The sequence below is a fragment of the Phoca vitulina genome, unplaced genomic scaffold, assembly GCF_004348235.1.
Source record: "Phoca vitulina isolate PV1807 unplaced genomic scaffold, GSC_HSeal_1.0 scaffold6, whole genome shotgun sequence".
Classification (NCBI taxonomy): Eukaryota; Metazoa; Chordata; class Mammalia; order Carnivora; family Phocidae; genus Phoca; species Phoca vitulina.
Genome location: NW_022589709.1, coordinates 68708070 through 68720246, shown reverse-complemented (window position 1 = coordinate 68720246; position 12177 = coordinate 68708070). Strand labels below are relative to the sequence as shown.

General features: G+C 41.5%; 1 protein-coding gene across 1 annotated transcript in view; it reads left to right on the top strand.

Moving 5' to 3' along the window:
- STK32A (serine/threonine kinase 32A) overlaps positions 1–12177 on the top strand; it is a 125327-nt gene that overhangs the window by 63565 nt on the left and 49585 nt on the right. The window lies entirely within an intron of this gene.

Below are 12177 nucleotides of genomic sequence, written 5' to 3'. Positions count from 1 at the left end.
GTCTCAATCTCTATAATAACCTGTGATAAGTGATCAGAGCAGGTATAGTTGGACCATATTAAATATGAGAAAACTATCATTTGGAGATACTAATTATCATCCAGGGTATTTATGAGAATTTTTTATTAAGTTTCTAATTTTAATTTCAGTATAGTTAACATATAGTCTTATATTAGTTTCAGGTGTACGGTATAGTGATTCAACAATTCTGTACATTACTCAGTGCTCATTAGATAAGTGCACTCCTTAATCCCCTTCACCTATTTCACCCCCCCACACCAACCTCCCCTCTTGTAACCATCCATTTATTCTGTATAGTTAAGAGTCTGTGTCTTGGTTTGTCTCTCTCTCTCTCTTTTTTTCCCTTTGCTTATTGTTTTGTGTCTTAAATTCCATGTATGAGAGCAATCATATGGTATTTGTCTTTCTCTGACAGACTTATTTCACTTAGCATTATACTCTCTAGCTCCATCTATTTCATAGTACTGGAAGTCCTAGCCACACCAAGCAGACAACAAAAAGAAATAAAAGGCATCCAAATTGGTAAGGAAGAAGTAAAACTTCCACTATTCCTGGATGACATGATACAATATATAGAAAACCCTGAAGACTCCACCAAAAAGTACTAGAACCGATTCAGTAAAGTCAGTAAACCTAGGTCTCTCTGAACCCAAAGTCATAGCTCTGTCTACTATAATAACTTGCATTCATTACACATATGAAATATATGCACATCATTAAGTACACATTAAGTACACATCATTAAGTGAAAAATCAACACATGTGAGTCTGCCACTGTCTTATTTCTAATCTTTGAAGAATTTGCTAGGTTTTTAAGTATGTTTACATCTTTACAGTGTAGTAAAAATTTGGCCAAATAAAATATTTGCCAACCATTAAGTTGATGCTTACCTAAAATTTATCTAGATTAGTACAGAGCCTGTGGGTGAAGATATAGCATAATTTATAGATCCTTTGTGCAGGCACTATGGAACAATCTGTGTGTGTGTGTGTGTGTGTGTGTGTGTGTGTGTGTGTGTGTGTTTGTGTATGTGGCCTTGACCCTGTATACTTATATGCTCATTGTTTAATTTCCTGTCTTTCGGAGGACCTATTTGTTTTGGAATCGTGCTATTCAGGCAACAGATGAACAGAAAGCAGACCAGTTAATCATGTAGGATCTTGGAAGTAAATGAACACACCCGGTGTTTTGTCAGTAACTGGGAAGCCTGTTCCCAAGCAGTCTTTCTCCCATACTGACTTTCTGGTCCCCCCCAGTTCTTTCTAAGGAGGAACTTTCCTATTTGCAGTCTATGGTGTCCTTCTCAGGGTATTCATGCTCATTCATCTGACCCAAGATTGCCAACCCACAATCTGGTTGGGTTGCTGACACTCTGGATCTCAGAAAGGAGGCAGGTACTATGAGAAGTCCGCATGGCTACAAGTACCTTTCAACTTTCTTCTTTCCCTGTTTGAATCTGGGCCCCTGCCTTCCTTCTCTGGGCTTCATTTGTTCTGCCCTATGCTTAGAAGTGTGTTCCAAAAGGAATTCAGGAGGGGAAAAAAAAAAAAACCAGAAAAGTCAACACAATTTGTACCCTAAGGAGCTTGCTAACACCAGGCATCGCGGTCCGTTCCTTCCTCCCTTGCTCTCTGTTGCTCTCATCATTCTGCCACTTAAATAAGAAACCAAGGATTAACTTTTTGCCTCTTGGCCTTTCCACACTCACAATTATTACTTCATGCCCATTCTCAGAAGAGCCTCTTTGTACTAAAGTGTCTCCTCACCATGGCAAATGAATGCAAACTCAGTGACATTCTGAGCATGGTGTTAAAATGAGAGGACATCTTCTTGGGGTCAGAAAATAATGCAGGTGTATTTCTGTTGTCTGTAAGGCCCCACTGCACTTCCCATGTGTTATGTATGTATGTGTATATATACACATATATATGTATTTTTTAAAGAATTTATTTATTATTTGAGACAGAGAGCAAAAGCCGGGGTGGGCAGAGGGAGAGGGAGAAGCAGACTCCCCGCGGAGCAGGGAGCCCGACGCGGGGCTCGATCCCAGGACCTGAGCTGAAGGCAGACGCTTAGCCGACTGAGCCACCCAGGCGCCCCACATGTGTTACATTTGATAGGCAACTGTAGCACTTTGTACCTCTCCTGAGGAGCTGTGACATGTTTACGAGCAACTACTTAATATCTGCTGCTCTCCTACAGTGTAAACCTCATGAGTTAGGGCTCGTGCGTTTTGCTTTTCACGGTATAACCAGCATATAGTAAAAATATGAGGGAACGAACACTACCTCAACCATACAAATGATTGACTGAAAGCCAGATTTACAAATAACAAAGACAAAATTAAAATACAAGACATTAAAGCCAAGAATTTCAGACCTACCTTGGTCTTCACATGGAGTAACCATATAATTTATCATCCAAACCAGACTACCCCTGAAAATGAAAGGAGTTGCTATTAATAATTATGCTTGGGCAACGAGCAAACCCATAAGTGTTCTGGAAAAAATCAGGACATGTATCAACATCATTAAGGCTTTTCAAGACAGTAGTGACCAAATAAACATGTTAATTGGGAGATTGCCTGGATAATCATGGCTTTCTGCCTCCAGAGTACCAAATATCAAATTGAGAAGGAGTCAAGTGGCTTAAAATACAGAGACACAGTAAAGTAAGCTGTGTTCCTTTGTCTGAGGCGTTAAAAGGATAATAATGATGGCACTCCAAGGCTCCCGCTCACGGGGCAGAGTTAAAAGCGTGAAGAGCAACAGGGAAGAAGAACAGGCTTTCGAGTACTCTAATTCTCTTTTTAAAATCTTTCTTCAGGGGCACCTGGGTGGCTTAATCAGATAAGCACCTGACTCTTGGTTTCAGCTCAGGTCATGATCTCACGTCATGAGATCAGCCCCACATCCACACTTAACATGTAGGCTGTTTAAGATTCTCTCTCCCCTTCTCTCTCTCAAAAAAAAAAAAAAAATCTTTCTTCAAAAAAATCCACAAAATTCATGCTAGATTTGATGGAATCTAGGGTAACAAAACATCTTTCAGCTACTCAGAGAATTGGATTGTAAGACACATCCTGAGTTCTGAGTTTTTGCAGTGTGAATGAAGAAAACAGAATCTATGAAATTCAGTCGCTTCCTAAGACAAGGAAAGACCATCTGCATATATAAAATGTGTGACTTCCTAATTTCAGACTCAAAACAACATTTTGTCTCTGGACACGGTAGAAGATTCAAAATCATCCCATCAGTCAGCAAATGCGGGGCAGTGGCAACGGTGGGCTGCCATTTACTGAGGGCTTCCCGGGGCGCAGGTGCTCTGCCGAGCACTTGTGATTTATTTCATTTCATCTGCTCACAACCAGGAGGCTGAGGGTGTTACTGTCCCCATTTTACGGTCCAGGAAACTGGTTTAGAAAGATGAAGTAACTCGCCCAAGGTCGCATGGCTAACAAGTAGGTGAGGCATCACTGAAGAAAATGCAGATGTCTTCACCATTCTCCCCACTCGTGGTGGTCAGCATGGTTGTGGCTTGGGGGGGTGGGGGCGTTTGGGACAAGGTGAGGCATGGCCACGGCCTGCAGGTACTCAGTCTGGGGGCCCAGGTGAAGATGGTACATACGGAACCAACTGACGAGAGAGCGGCGTACAACTAGACGCTAAATTGTGTGAGAAAGCCTGAAGTACTTCAGACAAGATGACGGTTTGGGGTGACAAAACAAAGTTTCTTGAGAGCTCGGAGGATTTATAAAGGGTTTTCACAATGAGAGCAGAAAGAAGAGTCCAGTCTATGTCAGAGGCAGCGTACTCTGAAAGCACTCATTTATCTCCCTGTGTTACATAGAACGGTCTCTGTTTTTAATTTTTTCTTCATGTTGACCTTCCTGTCAGCAGTGTCTACTTTAGTTATTTTTTTAAATACCATAAATACTATTTCTTTCATAAATTCCAAACAAGACATAAAGGGGGGGTTGTTTTATTTTGTGTACCTTTTTTTTTTAACCCACTGACTTTAATTTTTGGTAGTTTCCTAAATGTGTAGAATATTTAGCTGCTTGTCCTCAACTTTAGAAACTTCCTTTTCTACAGTTGTTGTGAAAGACACAGGATTGCACACTAAGCATTAATTTTGAATTGTGTAATTGGACACTTTTCTTCGCAAGATGTCAAACATTTTTCTATGAGGACAGCTTGAAAATCAGCATCGTTTCCAAGTGATGGCCAGTTTCTAGTTCTAGTAACTTACATTTAATCAGGGAGTAAAGATTTTTAAATGTAGACACAGTGATTATTTGCTTTTATGAAGAAAACAAGGAAAATGAAACCCGTTGGAATCCTTCCTATGGGGATAGTACTATTTGCTTGGTTGATTGGCACAGTCTCTCCAGTGACTAATGTGATAGAAAGTAATGATTAGGGCCCAAAGACAAATTTGTATTCACTCCCTGGTCAGATGTTAAAGAAGTCTCAATTACAAATCCACGCTAATGAGGCGAATTGGAAGAGTGAAAGAGTAAGTTATCTTGGATCAAAATGCTATTTGTGAAGGAATGTTTGATCGTTTCTTTTCCTCTTTGTAAGAATTACCCCGCTCTCCTCAAGTTATATATATATATATATATATATTCCCTGCTTTCCGAATCCTATAGGAATGAGATGAAACTCTAAGGAGGCAATTTGTAGAGATAACTGCAGTACAACAGAGAGTTGAAAACATTTCATCTCCAGCTGATTCCAGATCTATGGAAGGAGGAAAAAAAGAAAATGTATGATTTCCCAAAATAGACAGGATGGTATTTTTATTCATCACCTTTGTCTTTTTGGCTATCGCCACAGGAACCAATAACTGACACTCAGGTTCATCTCAGACCCTCCAGAAAGAGACACATAGGAACTAGTGTTCCCACATTTGCTCTTGGACTGAAGTAGCTACTTGCTATCATTCTTCTAGAAATCAGCATTTCAATGGTGAAGAAAAATCTTAGGGACAATGCCTCTGCTATAAATATTCATTCAACAACTGGCTCTTGAGCACCTTGTTGCTAGACAGTGTTCGTGCTGATCTCCAGTGGGGAAAGGACAGACGATTGCCCTGTCATCCAGAGTTAATGATATCACAGCATGAAAGGGAGCCAAGGAAACATTTCAACATCCATGTCAGAAAGGTGTTTTAATCCTGTGGCATGTAGTATAAATAAAATTGGTGGTTATGTGTGTATCCCACCACACACGCGCAAACACACACACGCACTCATTTGCATCTTCACAATGGTTATATTCATGCTTCTAATTTGGAGCCCCTGGATCACAAGATTCTTTATCAAGTGTTGTCTCTCCCTCCTAAACTTAAGCCCTTACGGGTGGAGCACCTCACTCATGTTCTTAATCCCAGCACATAATCTAATCCAGAGTGGTTGCTGAATAAATCAATGACTGAACAAATGAACAAGGACAGTACAGACTTGTGATCCTTGGGTGAACGTAGCAGGTAAAGGGTACCGTGGGTGATGTTGTCTTCAGCAACTTTTTAAATTTATTCCAAACATTCCTGTTGTGTGCCCACAGCATGTGGGGCTCTGTGCTGCCGTTTCCTCCGTGGTGTATTAGTTTTTTATGCTATGTAAGAAATGACCACAAAGTGACTTAAAATAACACATGTTGATTATCTCATAGTTCAGGTTAGGAGTCTAGGCACATCTTAACTGGGTTCTCTGCAAGGCTGCATTCAAGGTGTTGGCCAGAACTAGGTTCTCTCCTGCAGGCTGGCCTGGGCAAGAGTCAACTTCCAACTTCAGTCAGGATGTTGGCAGAATTAATTTCCTTGTGGCTGTATGACTCGTGTTAGCTTGTTTTCTCAAATTCAGTGAGGAGAGCAAGAATCTAGAGCGAGTGTGCTAGAAAGGCAGAGTATATATCACTGAATAACCATTACATAATAGAACACAATCACAGGAGTGACATCTCATCAACTTTGTTACATAATGTTGGTTAGAATCAAGCCATATAATCAGGCCACATTTGGGGCTGAGGATGATACAAGACAAGAACACCAGGAAGTGGGGATCATGGGGGTCACCCTAAGTCTGTCCTCTATAATTCCTCTGAGAAGTTGTACTACAACAGATTCTGATTTCCTCTATGACCTTAAACATAGCTGCAAACTTCCCTGTCAAGGAGGTTTGACGAAATGATCCGGAATGGTTCTTTCACACCTAAGAGTCTAGGATGATTTCCTCTTAGTTCTGGTAGGATGCTCTTCAAAGTATGATTTCATTGTTTCTTTGCTCTTTACCACATACCCATTTCTCCCCAAGAAGGTTGTGTGACCGAAATGTACTGTCTATGGGACGTCTGGGTGGCTCAGTTGGTTGAGCGTCTACCTTCGGCTCAGGTCATGATCTCGGGGTCCTGGGATGGAGCCCCGTGTCAGGCTCCCTGCTCACTGGGGAGCCTGCTTCTCCCTCTGCCTCTGCCACTCCCCCTACTTGTGCTCCCTCTCTCTGACAAATAAATAAAATCTTAAAAGAAAAAATGTACTATCTAAAGACCATGTGACGGTGAGAAGTGATAAACAGCTGTTAGCACAGTGACCAGTTAAGGTCTTGTTTGCTGTTGAGTTGTGAACCAAAAGTATTTGTTTCAACCAAGGCCTTTAGTTTCTTACAGGCAGAGCTTTTCTGGCTGACATTTCACCTTTTTGTCTGACTCACACACACCATACTATCTTGAAAGTCACACTTCATTTTCCTGAGATGATAATGCATAGGGAAAAATGAGATCTTTCTGCAGCTAATCATTTTAGTCAGTGATTATTGAGTGACAGATGAATGAACTTGCCAACTCAGTGACACCCCCAGCTTTCTGAAGCCTATGGGAGTTGAGTCATCTGGAGAGATGTTTTTCTAATTCCTGAAGGTGCCTACTCCTTTCTGTTCACCAACATTTTTTAACCATTTAATTTATACTATTAAGTACATAGATCATCTTCTTAATGACTTAAGAAGAGCTGTCATTTATTGTGCACATACCAGTGGCCGCCATGATAATAAGCATTTTGTATGTGTGGCCTAATTTGATAGCCCACGGTACCATGACAGGGTTGAATAATTTGCCTAATATCATAGTATACTAAGGCCAGATTCAAAGCTAGGATTATCTCAGTCAGAGATATCATATATCTGCCCTTAATACAGGCTCCCTTATTTTTACTCATACAAAAATAATAGGCACCCTCAAGATCAGATGAGCTATTTACTGTTGTTTACCCAACAGCAACAAACATTGGTTTAGATAAGTATTTTTAGTTGGTATGGGCTATGGGCTAAATTGCATCTCTCCCAAAAAGATATGTTGAAATCCTAAATCCAAGTATCTCAGAATGTGACCTTATTAGGAAACAGGTATATTTCCTAACCAGTTATGCACTGGTTCAGTACACAGAGGTAATCAAGTAAAACTGGCTCATTACGGTGGCCCTACTCCAGTGTAACTGGTGTTCTTATCAAAGGAGGATATTTGGGCACAGAGGGAGGATGATGTGAAGGACACAGGGAGAATGCCATGTCAAAATGGAGGACTGGAGTGGTGCGTCTAGAACTCAAGGAAGGCCCAAGATTGCCAACAAACCAACAGAAGCTAGGGAGAAGCAAGGAAGGGCTCTCACATACAGGTTTCAGAGGGAGCATGGCCCCGCTAAAATCTTGACTTTGGACTTGTACTTTCCAGAACTGGGAGATAACATGTTTCTGGGGTTTTCTAAGCCCCTCAGTTGGTAGTACTTTGTTACAGGAGCCCTAGCAAACTAATCCAGTATGCTCGACAGTTTGCTTAGCTGCTAAGACTTCACTCTTCCCATGTAGCAGGTGCTACTCAGAACAGCTTCTGTCCTCACTCTTGATAGGCTGCTTCGAATATATTATGGGATGGGAGACCAGAATTTAAAAAAAAACTTGTTAAAGGGGCGCCTGGGTAGCTCAGTCGTTAAGCATCTGCCTTCGGCTCAGGTCATGCACCCAGGGTTCTGGGATCGAGCCCCACATTGGGCTCCCTGCTCAGCGGGAAGCCTGCTTCTCCCTCCCCCACTCCCCCTGCTTGTGTTCCCTCTCTCGCTGTCTCTCTCTCTGCCAAATAAATAAAATCTTAAAAAAAAAATTTGTTAAAATTGCCTGTAAAATTAGGGTAACCCAAGAGAATATTCCATAAATCAAATCCATTGGCTTTAGTATATGGTAAATTATTTTATGTTGTCCAGAGACTATCTTTTGTGTTTCAGATTTGGCAAGATACTTCAAATATCTGTGGCTTTTTTATAACATTTCTCTGGTCCAAGTTGTTTTGTTTTGCTTTTAAGCATCTATAAGGGAAGTTCAATCTTTTTCAATATACCAAAGCAGCATGTCCAGTATGAGAAAACTACAGGTCAAAAAAATGATAGATTAACTGATTACTTGTACTGTGTACATTCCACCTGATATTGGCTTTCTTCTTTTCAGTATATTGATAATATTTATTGTTGCAGTGGGATCAAGAATTTGGTTTCAGGCCACCATTTTCTGTGGAGCAGTTAAGAAAATGCCCTTTCTTTTTGTTTTGGTCAGTCTTCTCTTCAGTAGATCATAAGCCTTGCAAATGTTCTCTTTTTCTAACTCCCACAGCAGAAGGGCCACTTGAGCCTCAAAAACAAAACGGCAGTGCAGTAATGAGGGTATTAGGTTGATATGTTCTACCCAGCACCTGCTCCCGAGCCACCAAATAATGAATGAGCATGAATAACACATTGCGAACACAGGAGAATCTGCCTTCTTTGTATTAGCCATCAGGCAGTTTCGAAAGGAGCTTTGTGACTGGGCTTCTCAGCCACGACCACCCATTTATGAAAACCCACGTGAAAAAGGCAGAGAACGGCTCATTTACAGGTTAACATTTAACTAGCCTGCGCTGTGCTTCTAGTAATTTCTGTAAGGTTCCGAGTTTCATTAATATGCAGGCTGCAACTTGGTCCAAATTAAATTTTACTTTGCCTATACACATTTCAGTACAAACCTTAAGCTTCAATCTTTCAGGTTTAGTCACTTGTTTGTGTGCCGGGCACATAGTTCTTTTTTTTTTTTTTTTTTACTTTTTTATTGTTATGTTAATCACCATACATTACATCATTAGTTTTTGATGTAGTGTTCCATGATTCATTGTTTGTGCATAACACCCAGTGCCCCATGCAGAACGTGCCCTCTTTAATACTCATCACCAGGCTAACCCATCCTCTCACCCCCCTCCCCTCTAGAACCCTCAGTTTGTTTTTCAGAGTCCATCATCTCTCATGGTTCGTCTCCCCCTCCGATTTCCCCCCCTTCACTCTTCCCCTCCTACTGTCTTCTTCTTTTTTTTTTTCTTAACATATATTGCATTATTTGTTTCAGAGGTACAGATCTGTGATTCAACAGTCTTGCACAATTCACAGCACTCACCATAGCACATACCCTCCCCAATGTTTATCACCCAGCCACCCCATCCCTCCCACCCCACTCCCCACTCCAGCAACCCTCAGTTTGTTTCCTGAGATTAAGAATTCCTCATATCAGTGAGGTCATATGATACATGTCTTTCTCTGATTGACTTATTTCGCTCAGCATGACACCCTCCAGTTCCATCCACGTCATTGCAAATGGCAAGATCTCATTCCTTTTGATGGCTGCATAATATTCCATTGTATATATATACCACATCTTCTTTATCCATTCATCTGTTGATGGACATCTTGGCTCTTTCCACAGTTTGGCTATTGTGGACATTGCTGCTATAAACATCGGGGTGCACGTACCCCTTCAGATCCCTACATTTGTATCTTTGGGGTAAATACCCAGTAGCGGGCACATGGTTCTTGAATAGAGCTTTGAAGAATAAAAACATATTTTGTTGTCCTCATAGAGCTCACGGTTTAATTGAAGAGATAGACAATGAACAAGGAATCAGATGTGTAAATAACCATGTTCACTACAGATTGCCCTCAGTGCTTCATGGGCAATAAGCAGGGATCTCATCTGGGGGGGGAGGCTACCTGATGCATTTAGCATGGGGCTCAGAGAAGCCCCAGTTGATAGGCGACATCTGAAGTCAGACTTGCCGGACAAGCAGATCTAAGGTGGAAGTCTGTTCTGTCCTGGAGCAGAATAGTGGTCTTTGCAGTCAGAACACGTGAGAAAGGGGGAGAGTAGTTCAAGCAGCTGTAAGAGAGGGGATCCGAGACCAGATCAGCTCACCATGTTCAAGCAAATATTTATTTCCCATTTGTACTTGAGTGAAAATACAAAGCCAGTCCAAAAAAGGGGACATATTTGAATTTGTTATCACTTTGGACATAAGAATAGAGCATTCACAGTGGGTGGTATGAAAATAAGGCTGGAGATGATAGAGAATGGCGTACACTAGCTAATCCAGATGTCAGGGTAAGACCGAGCCTGCAGACGAAGGGTCTAAGGGGCTCACTCTGCAGGTAATGAATTAGTATGCTTTTTCCAAGATTTATTTTTCTAATTTGTAAAATGGATTTAATAATGTCATAGGTAATACAGCTGCAAAAATATGACAATTTCCTGTTACATGCTTGGGAAAACAGGGATGGCTAATGAAGGGAAGCCATATTGCTATTTTCCAGAGCGATGTCAAGCAACTAAGGCTATTACGAAGCCGTAGGATGTTAGAGGTGAAGGTTAGCTTAGAAATCAAGTCCGACCTCCATCCAAAGACAGAATTCCTTCCACAACTCTCCAAGAAGAAACTGTCTTCCTAGCCTTTCAATAGGTCAGAGATGGGACATTGGCTGCCACATAAAGTCATCCATTTCATGTTCAGACACACCTGATTCTCAGAAAGTTCTTCCTCCTGTTGACTCACAGGCACCCTCATGGTTGGTTCTGCTGCTGCCCGTGGGAGCCTTACATCAGACACGGCTTCTGCTTAGGCGTCCCCCATAGGTAGTGCCGTACTGGTCATTTATCAGTGGCCTCCAGGATTGTTACTGGTCAGTACCCTGTTCTGATTAGTGTTTGTTCCTTGTGAAGTATTTTGAATATCACTCTGGTGATAGAAGTGGAGTCCTGACTTCTCATAATAATGGGTGACAACAGGATAGCTCCATCAGCTATCTGGGCCTCTGGGGGCCCCATCTATGAAATAGGAAGAATCATTGCACCGACTTGATAAGGCTGTTTGAGGATAATATAGAATACAGCACTTAAAGGCTTATCCTGGTTTCTCACATGTTGCGTTAAGTGAAATCTACCATCATTAGTACATCACAATGGTTCAATTACAGTTGAAAACAACTATTCATCCTTTAATACCCTCAGTTTAACATCAGTTTCTCACCATCTAGCCCTTCCTACCATTGGACGCTTCCTAGTCATTTGATCAATGTTTTCTGACAATTGAACAACCACTGTGTGCAGACTACTGGACTCCGAGTTTTATCTACCTCATATCACTAAACCCTCACAGCAACTCTATAGAAACTGTTATTGTCCTCGAGATACAGAATCAGGGATCTCAGTCTCAGAAGGGTATTTCTAATCTTTTACTAGGGAAGCAAAAGTTTTTCTGAAGGCCCTTACAGTAGAATCCCCCTTAGGTCTCGCTGGCTGTTCTGGCTCATCCCCACGGTAACGAAGGCTGTGATAAGGGAAACCAGAGTCTCATGACTGATGTATGCCAATCATCCCTCACCCTGGGACTGGGTGTGCTGCTGCCAAACTGGGGTTCTATTTCTAAGAAGGCTGGACGAATTTCATGATCTCCTATAGGTAGGCAGTATGGCCGCGTAGAAAAGAGAGGCTGGTACCTGAATTCCAGCCAGGTCGTGTGTGACCCTGGCAAGAGAGGATATTTTCAGTTCTGGAGCTGAAATGGAACAAATTGCTTTTTGCCTCAAATTGAATACTCCTGTCCTCTATTTGATTATAAAAAAAACAAACAAAAACCCTCTCATGACAGTTAATCTGTTATGACCAATAGATGAACACCTTCTAGTCTCTCTTACTTTGTAGACTCTTTACCTTCCTCTAACTAGTACATTTCTATCCCTAAAATCTCTTCGGATTGAGGGAAAGATCCAGGAGATCCGAGTTCAGGCCAATCTCCATGGCTAGGGGATTTACC